The following is a 12812-nucleotide window of genomic DNA, read 5'->3' on the forward strand; positions in this document are numbered from 1 at the left end:
TCCAAATTATTAATCTACTAGAATGTATTCAAGTAGATTGTAGATTAGATAAGAAGTTGCTTTAATAAAACAAGATCCACTGAGACCTAAAATATCTATATTGGTTTCCATATGTGACAGTAATAGTCACAAAACTAGGGATATAAGCTGTGTTACGTGTAAATGTGATTGGGTGTTTTTCATTTTCTGTGATGGTGTCCCGAATGTGTGATCTAAACGTCTGAGGCGAGGAAGTCACCAGAAACTGATTCGCCAGCTTCTTCGGTGAATTTCCATCCTAATGTCTGTTTGTACAGTCATTTTTGGCTGTGAGTTAGAAGGATATCTGTTGTGATAAAATCTGTTTCAGCAAAGTCATTAAGAATATCCGTAACATTATTTTATTAAACAAATCAACTCCTGTTGGCGACCAAAGCGGTTTGTAGAGCGCTGACGGCCTTCGAACCATGTTCCATGTTGAAGAAAAAAGTTGGTTGTCCTTTTGATGGCTTCTTAACGAAATATTAAATTAGAACTGACTGTTTTTGAGTTACACTGAGCCCACACACTTACATAGTAATGTATATCTGTACAATATATTCTACATTTACGGGTCAGTGAACTTCTAAACTTGAATAAAAGATAAAATCCAAAATAGTTATTTGACGAGAATGCAAAATATTTCCTATTTATCCAGGTATAAGGAAACGCAAAAAGTATACGTTTTATTTTCAAACAAATTTGGTCAATAATAAAGTTGATGAAATTGATGTTGGCGATGTTAACTGACCAGAAAGTTATTCAACTCTCTGCTGATTGCTTGTTGAATCAAAGATCAACAATTTCCAAACAGATTCCAGTGTCAAGGACAGGTTCAATTCAAATAAAACTGGAAAATCAGATCAAATATAAAAACCGGTTCTGCGCTCTTAAAGTAGCATTAAGTTTGTTTGAACTTACATTTTGTTAAAACATTTATTTTTAGAAATACAAAGTAATTTATTTTTAGCAGTGTTTTCTTAATTAAATAGTATTGTACAGCTAAAATAATTAAATCCTGAAGGTTGGCTCTTTAAACTAATGTCATTTCTTTCTAGCTTTTATTTTTGCTCGTAAAAGTTGATAACTAGTGTTTTTATGACCCTTCTCGTGCACCCTATGAAACATATAATTTGTTCCTTTATATAGATATTTATTTATTTAGTTCACATAAATCAACTCAGGCTTGTTTTTTTTTGACATGACCATTTTGCTTTAGTTTATATTTAATAATGTATTCCAACTACTGAAGAAGTTTGGTGAAGGTGTGAACTATAAATTGTATAAATAACTAATAATTAAAGATGTTTGTATTTCAAAGACGTGTTATATTTTATTTGCAGCTTCTCTCTTTAATATCGCAATTTATTCAAGGTTATAGCTGATTTCCTGGGACATTTTCTTTCGAAAGGAACTTAATTTATTTCTTATTTTTCCCTTGTTGCTTTTAGATTGAAAAGGAGGAGGTTTCACAGAAGTGAAAAAGAACCATTGTGACTTTCTTATTTATTTATTGGGGCACTGGTCTCATGGAGATCTCATTGGTACACGATCATTTTCTGGTCACATCATGCGGAGATCTCATACTAACAAGGAAAAGAGGCCGATTGCTCTTCTCCCTGACACAGACCGCATAAGAGCTCTTGTTTAAACAGCCGTATCTAGAGAAGGAAAAAGGCTTATTGTGTCGATTTCTGTAGTTCTTGTAGGAAAAACCTCATTTTTTTTGTTCAAGTTCCAGGGTTTTCCGCTAATTCTTATACAGTTTTTCCGCATTCCAATGGTCTCCAAGTGCGCAACCAGATGTAAGTACAACCGATCATGCTTAGGTGGTAATATCTGACCTATCGTGTACTACAAAAAAAAAAAAAAAGCCTTCGTTTAGGTTAAGTCGTCAGACGGCCTAGTTCTTAACAAAATCCGCGCCCAGTTATTGATGGGACGTTTGAAAAAGTGCTGTTTGCCTTAACTGACAATCATAACTTATATGACGCGTGACAAAAGCTCGCTCGTAAGACCGCAGAAGAAGGATGCACTTAGGACGTTCACCATTACGACGTATAACATTAAAAAAATATAAAAGAAATTATCCAAAGAGATTGCAGCTAGCGAAAATCAATTGATTGTATAATAGTTTTTGATAATATAGCCCACAAAAATAATTTTATATTTTCTTATATAATTTATTGAAGTGGCTAAAATTACTTATTTTTTTATATTGTTATACAATACTTTGCGCATTTATAGTAACCCATTTTAATGCAACCCAAATATATCTCGACATCTTCCTTATATTATCGATTGTTGTATTCGAACAAAAATGAAGCGATTACTTTCACTTAATGTTATTACAAAGTGAAATCACGGTAAATGTTAACTAAATTAAAACGTAAGCTTCCTTACAAGTTCTCTTTCTCACTCTAATTCATTATATGAAAAGAAATAAACCACAGAACTATGAAAACCTCCCTTATATGGTAATAGCAATCAATAAAAAACACTACATTTGGAATGGTTACCAAATTTTGGTAACCATTTATTATGTGGCTGGAAATTTAGCAAATCTTCCCAACAGTTTCTTTTTACTTTAACGAATAAACATAAACTCCTACAGAGTACATGTTATATTTGTCTTCTTTTTCTTTTTAAATACTTGTGAAGGGGTTTAAATTGAATGTAATCCTTTTTAAAAAATCCTAAATCATCAATAAGTATTAAGTTGTAATCTTTATTCAGTTTATTTAATTTATAATCCTTTATTTTTCGTACTGTACAATCATAATTGTATAGCCACGATTTGCTATAGGTATATGACATAGTTCCTTTGGTACTTATGTATTTCCATTAAATATACAATTCTGAAAATGCTTAATAAATATAAGTTTAGGTGGCTGTGTGGTACTACGTTAATTGCTATGGAGTCCATTTAAAGAAAAGAATAAAGGTTCTTTTAATGTGCCAATCAAGAAAAATGATATGTCTAGCATAGATTATTCAACTAGAGCTTAACGCCACAATCAGAAAGGTGTGATGTGAGAGGAACCATTCATTGCTGGGCAGCTCTAGGCTGGTTTGGGAGCAAAGGTTATCAGAAGGTTGCGTAGAAAACGTCGTTTACAAGGTAGGGTTGGATTGTGGAAATTAAAGATGCAAGAATTATTAGGGAAATTAACTTGGCAACGAAGTGGATATTGAGGTCTTCAAGTACCATTAAATAGGATGCCTGAAGGAAAGGATTTTAAGATCCGAAGAATATGGAATTGTTTCGCGGATCACCACAGTTCGGCACCACTAGTCTTAGTGTTTTGTGTGGAATTAAGTTTGCTTTGTAATTGATCTCCAGTCGTCGTAATTGTCCATTACGTCGGTTCAAACGTGTTTTTGTAAATTATAGTTTAAGGCACCTCAACGCCAAGGAGAGGTTATAACTGATAGGCTTTTTTATCGGAGTCTTCTCAGTGCATTGTCGACCTCCGGACAGTGACTCTCACATCAGCAATGTACGCTCCTAAAAAAAAGAAGGGCCTGAAGTGTTCTGTCTTCACGAACAGTTTTGTCCGCCCAGGTAGCAGCTGAAGAGAATCTAAAACCACAAGCTGGACTCGTGTTCGAGACTTCCTTGAGAGAAGCTCTCACGTGAACTAATCTCTCCCTACTTCATTATTCCTAGTAATTTACATAAAGTGACATTGATTATTATAGTAATGAAAGCCATCCTTTCACAACATCCTTCCTTTATTATGTTATCACGGATTATACAGTTATTCTTAAATAATCACATCATTTTACGATTTAATAATCTACTAAATTACTTCCTCTGTTTTAAGTGCCTAAATGGATGTACGATTCCTTGAAATAAGTTACATCATGGTCATCCACATTGGAGCAGTTGAAACTGAATGCAAATTATTATCCTTTCCTTTAATGTTCGTTGTTCTACTCAATCGATGCAGATTTCTGTATTAATTAAAGTTCTTACATTTCTAATTCGATAAGAAAAATAATCAAAAAGTGTCCAAGTTTAATAAATATTAACTACAAAAATATGGTCGCGAATAAAAGAAAATTTGCCACCAGTTATTTCTTGCTGAAGAAGTTACAGGAAGGGGAGAAAAAATTAAACTCATTTTCCGCTGAATTACTTCTGTCCATTGTTTTAACTGTGAAAATGTGTTTTATCTTCTCTTACAATCATTTATTTTTCCTGTTTTACTAGTCTGTCTTCAGGAAGTGTTCATTTTTATTATTAAAAATACATGGCGACTCGGGAGATAAAGTTCTGAAGAACAAAATTGATGTGAATAAGATAAAATTCATTCATATAAAAAGATATTTTTTGTTAACTTGAAATTGCTTTGTTAAATAATCTGAAAACAGTTTTGTTCTTAGGGATAACTGGTGTTTTAAAAGAACTTATTTGGGATTTTTTTTCTCAATATTACTTGAAAACAACTGCAAAGAATTTTTTTCCTTTTACTTAGCATGTTCTCATTCATAACTTTGGAATCCTTCCTCGAGGAAAAGATGATTAGAAATATATGAGGTTCCTAAACTTTTCGGACTGAGTCTTTTTGTTGTTCGAGCATCCATGAAATACCCGCCTTTATCATTCTAAAACAAGGGTAGCCCCCTATTCAATGTATGATTCCAAGCCTGAACTTTTCGTAATATACATACTAGATATATATTTTTTTTCTGACGTACTACGAGGGGCACTATTTATATTTTGATCTACACACTTCTGCATGCGTTCGAACCACTTGTCAAAGCATTTTTTTCCATTCCGCTTGAGACTCCTCCAAAACTTGGTTTTTGAATGCATCAACGGCTTCTTCTGCTTACGAAAATCGTTGTCCACGTAATTTATTCTTGACGTTCGGAAACAAAAAGAAGTCATTTGGTGCCAAATTGGGACTGTGCGGCGGATGACCCATTAATATGTCTATGAATAATTTTATGACTAGCTCTATAATTTTCTTATTAGTAGAAAGTCTGGTCGATTAAAACCACTTAACGAGAAGAAGGTGGAACAGAAATTTTGGAGCGGTCCATTCCTATAACCTGGAGATTTTAGATGACAATACAGTGACCTCAGCAGGGAATAATATTAGATCGTTAAGCTAAAGATAAAACAAATGATAATTATTTTTTTAAATCCAAATTACTAACTAAAGTCGTCGGATATTGCATTACTATTATAATACTCCTTAACAAAAACTTACAGTTTAAAATGTTAAGTATAAGGGTTGATTAAACGCCAAAAGGTACACAAATCAGCAAGTACCCAACATTTCATTCAAGCTTAGTTGATATAATTTAAGTAATTTTGCTGCATTAACTTTTCCTTCACATTTTTTAGAATTTATTAGATGTCACAGACCCTTATGCTGGCCAGTTCGTTCATAATATTATTTGGTTATAATTATGATAAAATGTATATTATATCTTCGTTTTTAAATAGGTACTTTATTTTAACTCTATTCCAAATTATTCTTCTGATTTATCTTTAATATGCCCTTTATTCTGAAGTTGTCACATCTTATACATGCATGTTAAAGTAGAAAAAGACAAAGTTAGAGTCGGCTACTGTTTAAATTTGAATCACGGAGGATTTAAAACAATATTTCAGACTTGAATTCGTCTTACCGAAATATTCGTGAGCACAAATAACACACAGTTAATAACAAGTAGATTATTCAACAACAATTATTCATTTCTCAATTGTAATTTAATTTTACTTACAGTAAAATACTGGAATAATTAGCTGTCCTAAAAGTATGCAATACTTATTTATTTTATTATTACATAACATATATATAACATTGTGAGAAGAACAGCTACATTGAGAGTGTGATTGAAGAAAACTATATTATTTTCTATAATGCCAGATAATTATTACCTATTATTATAAACGTTTGACTACTACATAAAGTAACAATTACTTTAATCAAAGAATGAACTTAAACAGACGATTTTATTAAAAATAAAATAATCGAAATCATTGATGTATGTTGGTGTAAGCATTTTTTTAAAAAAGTTTTTAAATTTTGTAGCCTCGTAATTTTTTTTATTTTTTATAACGTTTTCTTTTTAACCTGTAATTAATAGTTTGATTATTATAGATTAATAGATATTACAGTCAATCTACAGTGCTACTTGAACAAATTTTTTGTAGATGAAAATGGCCAGCATAAGGGTCTGTGACATCTAATAAATTCTAAAAAATGTGAAGGAAAAGTTAATGCAGCAAAATTACTTAAATTATATCAACTAAGCTTGAATGAAATGTTGGGTACTTGCTGATTTGTGTACCTTTTGGCGTTTAATCAACCCTTATACTTAACATTTTAAACTGTAAGTTTTTGTTAAGGAGATTTTTGTACCTTTTGGATAGATTTTCCTTTTTGTCTATTTTGCAAAGTTACATATCTGCTTTACAGATTTTTTTAAAATTTGGAATAAGCAATTCTATTATTATAACCTGATAAGGTGTTAAGTTGGAACCATAACTACCATTGGAGAGATCTTTTTAAAGAATGATTATAGTTGCCATCCTCAATAACAATTTTTTTGAGAAAACGTTTTGAATAAAATAGGAAGGTATTTGTACGTAAAAAGCAAATTTAAACTGCGATTTCAGACCTTCCTTTTAAGAGGAGTAAGAAAAATAAACGGGCAATTACAGTACTTCTCCCTAAAAGGCAAAGAGGCAAAGATTTTGAATCGAACGACAATTCATTAATGTAAATAGGTTCACCCATTGATAATTTTAACGATTTCAGTACTTCCTCTTAGTAGGTGTAAGAGCATGATGGCACTTCACAGCCATGTAGAGGAGCTTTAATCACTTCTTCGTGCTAAATTTTATCAAAATCGGACAAAGCGTTATAGAAATATTGGTAATAATAGTTTTAGAAACGGCCTTACTTGGGTGGGGCAAACTCCCCTCCATATGAGGCATAGCGACGAGACTTTTAAAGTGCAAATCTGTACAAAATTTCGATTCGAATGACACTTCATTCATGAAAATCAGTTCACTTGTCGATAATTTGAAACGATTGCTATACTTCCCCTTAACTAGCGTAAGAGCAGATCGCCGCTTTAATGTTACGTAGGGGAGCCCTAACTCTATCATCCTACCAAATTTTATCAAAATCGGGCTAAGATTTACAGAGTAATTAGTAATAATAATTTTGAAGGGGGCCTTACATAAAGGGGGCTAACTCCTCTCTAATTCGGTGTACAGCGTCGAGACCCCCAAAAGGCACATCTACATAAAATTCCGAATCGAATGTCACCTCATTCATGAAAATCGGTTCTCGCGTTTAGGCGCTACGTAGTTTACAAAAAAGGTAACAACAACAACAACAACAACAAGAAGAAGAACAACAATTTCTGAAAATGCCGTTTTTGCTCATTTTCGGCAACTTTTTTCTCGAAATCTATTAGGTCTGGGGGGTTGCAAAAAAATTACAGTTATAAAGGAGGGTTTGCCCTATATTTTAAAGAAAATTTGGGAATTTTATCTTTTATAGAAAAAGAGAAAAAAATTGTCAAAGTTGGGTGTTTTTAAACGTTACGCTTTTTCGTGCACTTTTTGACGATCAATCCTTATACAACTGTCCTACCGGACAGTTTTAAAATGTTATTTCTTGTGTGCGGAATTTGTTTAATTTCATTTTTAATTTGTTTTTTATTCTTTATTATTCACTTTATATGCCATATACTATTTTGTATACTGGAATACTTAGTAATTATATTCATTATTTTATGTTGCAGGTAGGTGAAGATCAAAGTAAGAGTGAGTTATGCATTAAAATTGTTAAGGTAATCATATTCAAGTTTGTTCAATTTTTGTTAATTTTAACTTAAAATTTCTTGGAAGATATTGTGTGCAAAGTTTTCTCAAAGAGAGAATTTCCTTTTTCCTTTTTTATTGCCTGTTTGTTGTATCTCAATGTTGGTTTGGAAATCCCCAGACATTTCATCGACAGAGTATGGGCAGTTTCAGTTTATTGCAAGAAATGTTCTTAGCGTGTTCTTTTAGTTTAGAGTTCTTGGTAATTTCTAGTCGTTCTTTTAATTAGATATCTGAGTAGGTTCAGGCAAACTGGTCATGACGTAAATTACTTTTTCTTTGTTCTTTCCTTGTGCATTTAAAATAAGTAATTATATTATAATTAGAAATAAATATCTGAGTAGAATTAAAGGGCTGAACTATTAAATAAAGTACTCTCTCTTTGAATTCGAATCCAATGCTTCAACTATTAGAATACGTTTCTATTTTCACTGAAATTTCTATTCCCAACAACATTTACTCGTCTGCAACTTGGAACATTAGCACCCATTGTTTAAAAAACATTTTTTTCTGGAAACTACTTAAAGTTCTGGATGAAGTCCTGGGTTCTGGGCAAAGTTGAGCTCGACTGAAAAGTATCGTTTTACCACGTAGAATATTTATGAGCATCTCTTGTTTTTTGTTAAATTTCCTAGTTTGAAGAATATCACTTAACTTGAATTGCGGATTAACAGAATTGCTTTCAACCATCATTTCGCAATATAAATTCAGATTTCAAGAAAATTTAATTACACTCTCTGCAGTATGAGAAAGTTAAATGTAAATGTACCCAATAGATTTTCCTTATTTTAATGGATTAAATCACTAAACTATCTTATTTGAATGATTAATAGTTTTTAAATTACCTGCAGATTTGTGCAATGCAGAAAAAAAGACAAACACGTGACAGTCATATTATCGCAACTCGCACGTGATCTTTTCTATGTACTAGAGACGATCAACTTATGTTTTGTAATATTTCTAATTACGTCCTGTAGATTTCAGTAATCCATTTTAAGTGGATTTCAATTAGGAAATTCCATATTTCTTCAGATATTTTGCGATTGATTGGTTAGAATGGTAGAACCTACCATATCCTGGATTTTGGATCTTGCACAGTTTTTAAAACAGTCTCTTTTCGTGTTGGGATGTTTAGAATTGATAGTTTTCTTTGGTTGACATGCTCTTTCCAAAGACACTTCGTAAGAGATGATTGCCCAATGCTCTTCTTATATTTTGGATAGGATCTAAATCAATGAATGGAGTGGCCATCTTATTCTTAGACAGATTATTGGTACTTTATTTTTATTAATGCCAACGTATAACGGCACCGGTACGTTGAGCTAAAGTTACTTTATTATAAAAACAAAATTTCTACAAATTGTAGTGCTTGAACGAAATAGATATTCAAAAATTTGCCATGAACATTCACATAATTTTCTCATACTTAATTCGCGTTTTCTTTTATCAGAAGTACTTTTGATGAAAACATGTTACCTCAGAACCCTTCATTAAAATCAATTAGTATGAAACAAATTGCAAACAAGAACCATGTTTTTATCTAAGAAGACGACATTCGAAAGCTAATCACTTATCGGTGATTATTTTCAGAATTAGTTGTAACAAAAGTAAAAACAAGTTCATTCCCCTAATTATAAAATTAGGGCAGGAAAATAATAGTCGAACAATTAGTTCCAAAAAATAAATTATATTATTGTGATTAAAAGTAAATTATCACCTCTTTTTTTATCACAATTAATTAATTAGACTAGTTTTACTTAAAACTATTTAACTACCTGTTAAAAAAACAAACTTGACCCAAATGTTCTTTCAAGCAGTCCTTGGTTGTCTTGCTCATTGCGAAGACATATTTATTTCTAGAATAATAGCAATAATAATATAAAGAATTTTTTGTGGTTCAAATATCAAGTTATCATGCTCTAAATATTTACTTTCGTTTTTGTTTAATTAATTTTAATTATAAATATAACTATATTTTCTTTCTGTACTTTACAAATTTGCGTGTCACAAAAAGAAATTTGCTTATAATTGTTTTATTCGTTGGCAGTCTCTAATTGAATATATTTTTATATGCAACATTTAAATATTTAAAGTGTAGTTTTCTCTGAGACCTGCTTATGATTATTTTTAATGAATTTTCCTGATGAGAAAGTTTTCTTATCTAAACCTTAATTGGAGCATGGACTACTTTTCTTTTGTTCCAACAAGATGTTGGCGAACTCCATTACCTACCGAATAAAGGCTGTAAAAATTTGCATAATAAGAGACCCTCGCTAAAATATCAGTTCCTTTTATCATTTGTATAAGTATTGCAATTTTGCAGATTTTCAAAATTCAATTTTCACGGATTTTGGGGGGCTGTTGAGCGCGACTTCAAGTAAAGTGAACTCAAAATTTTATGATCTTGTCCTGCTGTATCCAGACAGCCGTGTCCAGTCCGTCATGGATTCTCCAGCGTCTTAAATTCCTTTTTTTTTTTTAATCCTAAAGTAATTTTTTTCTGGATCATTCTTCTATCGATATATCTATTTTCCAAAACATTTTTAAAACCCAACAGACCCATTCTGTAAAGTCGCACTACCAGTTGTCCCATATCCTTCGAATTTGGAATTCTTACAAAGCATTTATTATTTACTTGTTGTGTAGGCGTGGTTCTGTAACTTTTGTTGATAAGGCACTGTAGAGGGGTTGCTGTAGGTTTCAGAGAACCCCTTAGAAAAATAACAGTTTTCTTGGAAAAACGTTCCAAATAAAAGTGATAGGTCTTCATCATTGAGTTCCTAGTTTAAGAAAATTGTTCTATCAATTTTCAGAGACTAACTTTCAAAGAAGTCTGCTCTGAAATATATACTGAAAAATTAGGTTGATTGCTGACATAGCTTTAGATTTTTAAAAGTGTTATCTAATCTTGGCCATGACTTTGTAATATTCCTCCCGGCCTTATTTAAAATACTCATTGTGATTGGCTGAATGCTAATTGGAGAAAGTGTTTCAAATAAGGCTTAGTTTTTTTTTTTTTTTTTTTTAGAGTTCGAGAATTTTGTTTATCGTTTTTGGTTCACACGGGGAATTTGTTTAGTTTAGCAAATTAAAAAAATTATTAGAATCATTTTTGAGGAAATTTAGTCAACCCATTAAGTGTGCCTTATGTTTTCAGTCAAGCCTTATCCTTCAATTTGAAAACTTCGTTTCCTCAGCTTAAAATAAAATAAAATAAAAGAATCCTTCAGAATTATTTTATACTCAATGTTCAGAGGCAGCCAACGTGAAAATTTGGGGCTGCATAAATCTGGTATAAAATATAAACTCAATTTAAAATTATCTATTGGTTAATTATACATATAACAAGTTTTTACTTTTTTGTTTTGTTTTTTAGACCAAATAGATACTATTATCTTAATTGTGTGATAAATTTCTATGTTTATTAGTTTTATTGAGTTATTAACAAACTTAAAGACACATTGAACTATTTAACAGAAGTGAAAGTTAATGCTTCGAGAAGTAGTCCTAGTTATGTGATTGTACAAATCACTTGGAAGATTGTCATAGTGACTCCACCAGTTTGAAGTATCACTATGAAGTAACTCACTTATATATAGTACTTCACTTACATCATGAAATAAAGAGAAGATAAAATAATTTGGATTTGTTTACTGTTATTAGAATATTATGTTAATAATTTTAAGTCACATTATGTCCCCGACATTAAAAAAGAACTTTAAATAAAGATTACATATCTAATTAAAGTCAGATTTTAATCGAGACTCTAGACAATAATGTCAGCTCAAGTGAAACGCTTTGCAACAACTTTCTTCATTCTTTACATCCAATTTGCTGCTCTTACATATATTCTTCAAACTGGGTTTTTGCTGCCTGTCTATCCGGTCTGCTAGTAAGTGGAAGTATTGCAATCGTTCCAAGTTTCTATGTTGAGTTTGTGTCAGAATTTTTTTGGGGGGAGGTGTTTTCTGAGATGTGATAAAATATTAGCCCTGCCTCTCAAGTGGTTAATTATGCTGAATTTGAATGTAAAGTTAGGTTAAGATCGGGATCGCTGAGTGGTGTTTGAAATTTCCTATAGAATTAGCGATTTTCTTTACTGTTTGCGAACACATTCGTTCCAAGTAGAACACATGGAAGGGAGAAAGAACAATGCGACTACAACAGTAATGTTCCTCGTTTAGTCTAGACTGACAGTTGGCTGAGAGATTGTACTCGTGAGCTGGATAAATGCTAGTTTCGTTTAATCTTTCCAAGTTGTTAGCCAAATACTATAATTATCAGACTACAGACAGCGACTAAACTTCCGATAAGTCTTTGTCACGAAAATGGAGTTTACCACAACTGAACAACAATTATGATGTTTCTAATTACAGTTCGCTTTTTCCACAGATCCGAAGATCCTAGTTAAACAGATCTGTGCGCCTTATCTGTGACGATGGTCCTTAGAATGCTCACTAGAAAGCCCTAGGAAGCTGATTGCCTGGCGCTCGCGTGGCCCAGACGGATTGTTAGTCGCTGTAGGAAGCGGGATGTCAGCCTATTTCGCTCTTGCAACAATGGAGGATTTCTCTTCCTCAGATGATCAAACACCACAATGACTAGGTTGAGCCCTCTCATGCTCGTAGAACCATTCAGTTCTGGCAAAGAAGGAATTCTAATGAGCTCTTTTGCCTGAATTTGCCTTTGGTGGTATTACTTTACCAGACTTTAAATTCCTAGGACCCGTAAACATTATCGTTTTAGCCCTACAGAAAGTTTCAAATCTATAAAACAATCACCAGGAAATCTCTTTCAGCTGATTTGTCCGTTACTCAGTTAACTTACGATAGACATCCTATTTCTCAAGGAACCTTGATATTGTTAAGTTTCTTGAACGTCAGTCACCACCGCTAAAAAATAATGCTCTAATTTATTGAACCTCTACTTTATGAAG

General features: G+C 32.1%; 1 protein-coding gene across 4 annotated transcripts in view; it reads left to right on the forward strand.

The window, feature by feature from the left end:
• The window catches only part of LOC141461386 (uncharacterized), a 153626-nt gene that overhangs the window by 92786 nt on the left and 48028 nt on the right, over positions 1-12812 (forward strand). For 2 of the 4 annotated variants that reach the window (XM_074142401.1, XM_074142403.1), the window contains exon 2: positions 7798-7845. The exons of the other annotated variants lie outside the window; for them this stretch is intronic. The gene's annotated coding sequence lies outside the window, so the exon portion shown is untranslated. The remainder of the gene's footprint in view (positions 1-7797; positions 7846-12812) is intronic. 4 annotated transcript variants of the gene reach the window in all.

This window comes from Rhodnius prolixus, unplaced genomic scaffold (genome assembly GCF_049639745.1).
Source record: "Rhodnius prolixus isolate KJV_2025 unplaced genomic scaffold, Rpr scaffold_6, whole genome shotgun sequence".
Classification (NCBI taxonomy): Eukaryota; Metazoa; Arthropoda; class Insecta; order Hemiptera; family Reduviidae; genus Rhodnius; species Rhodnius prolixus.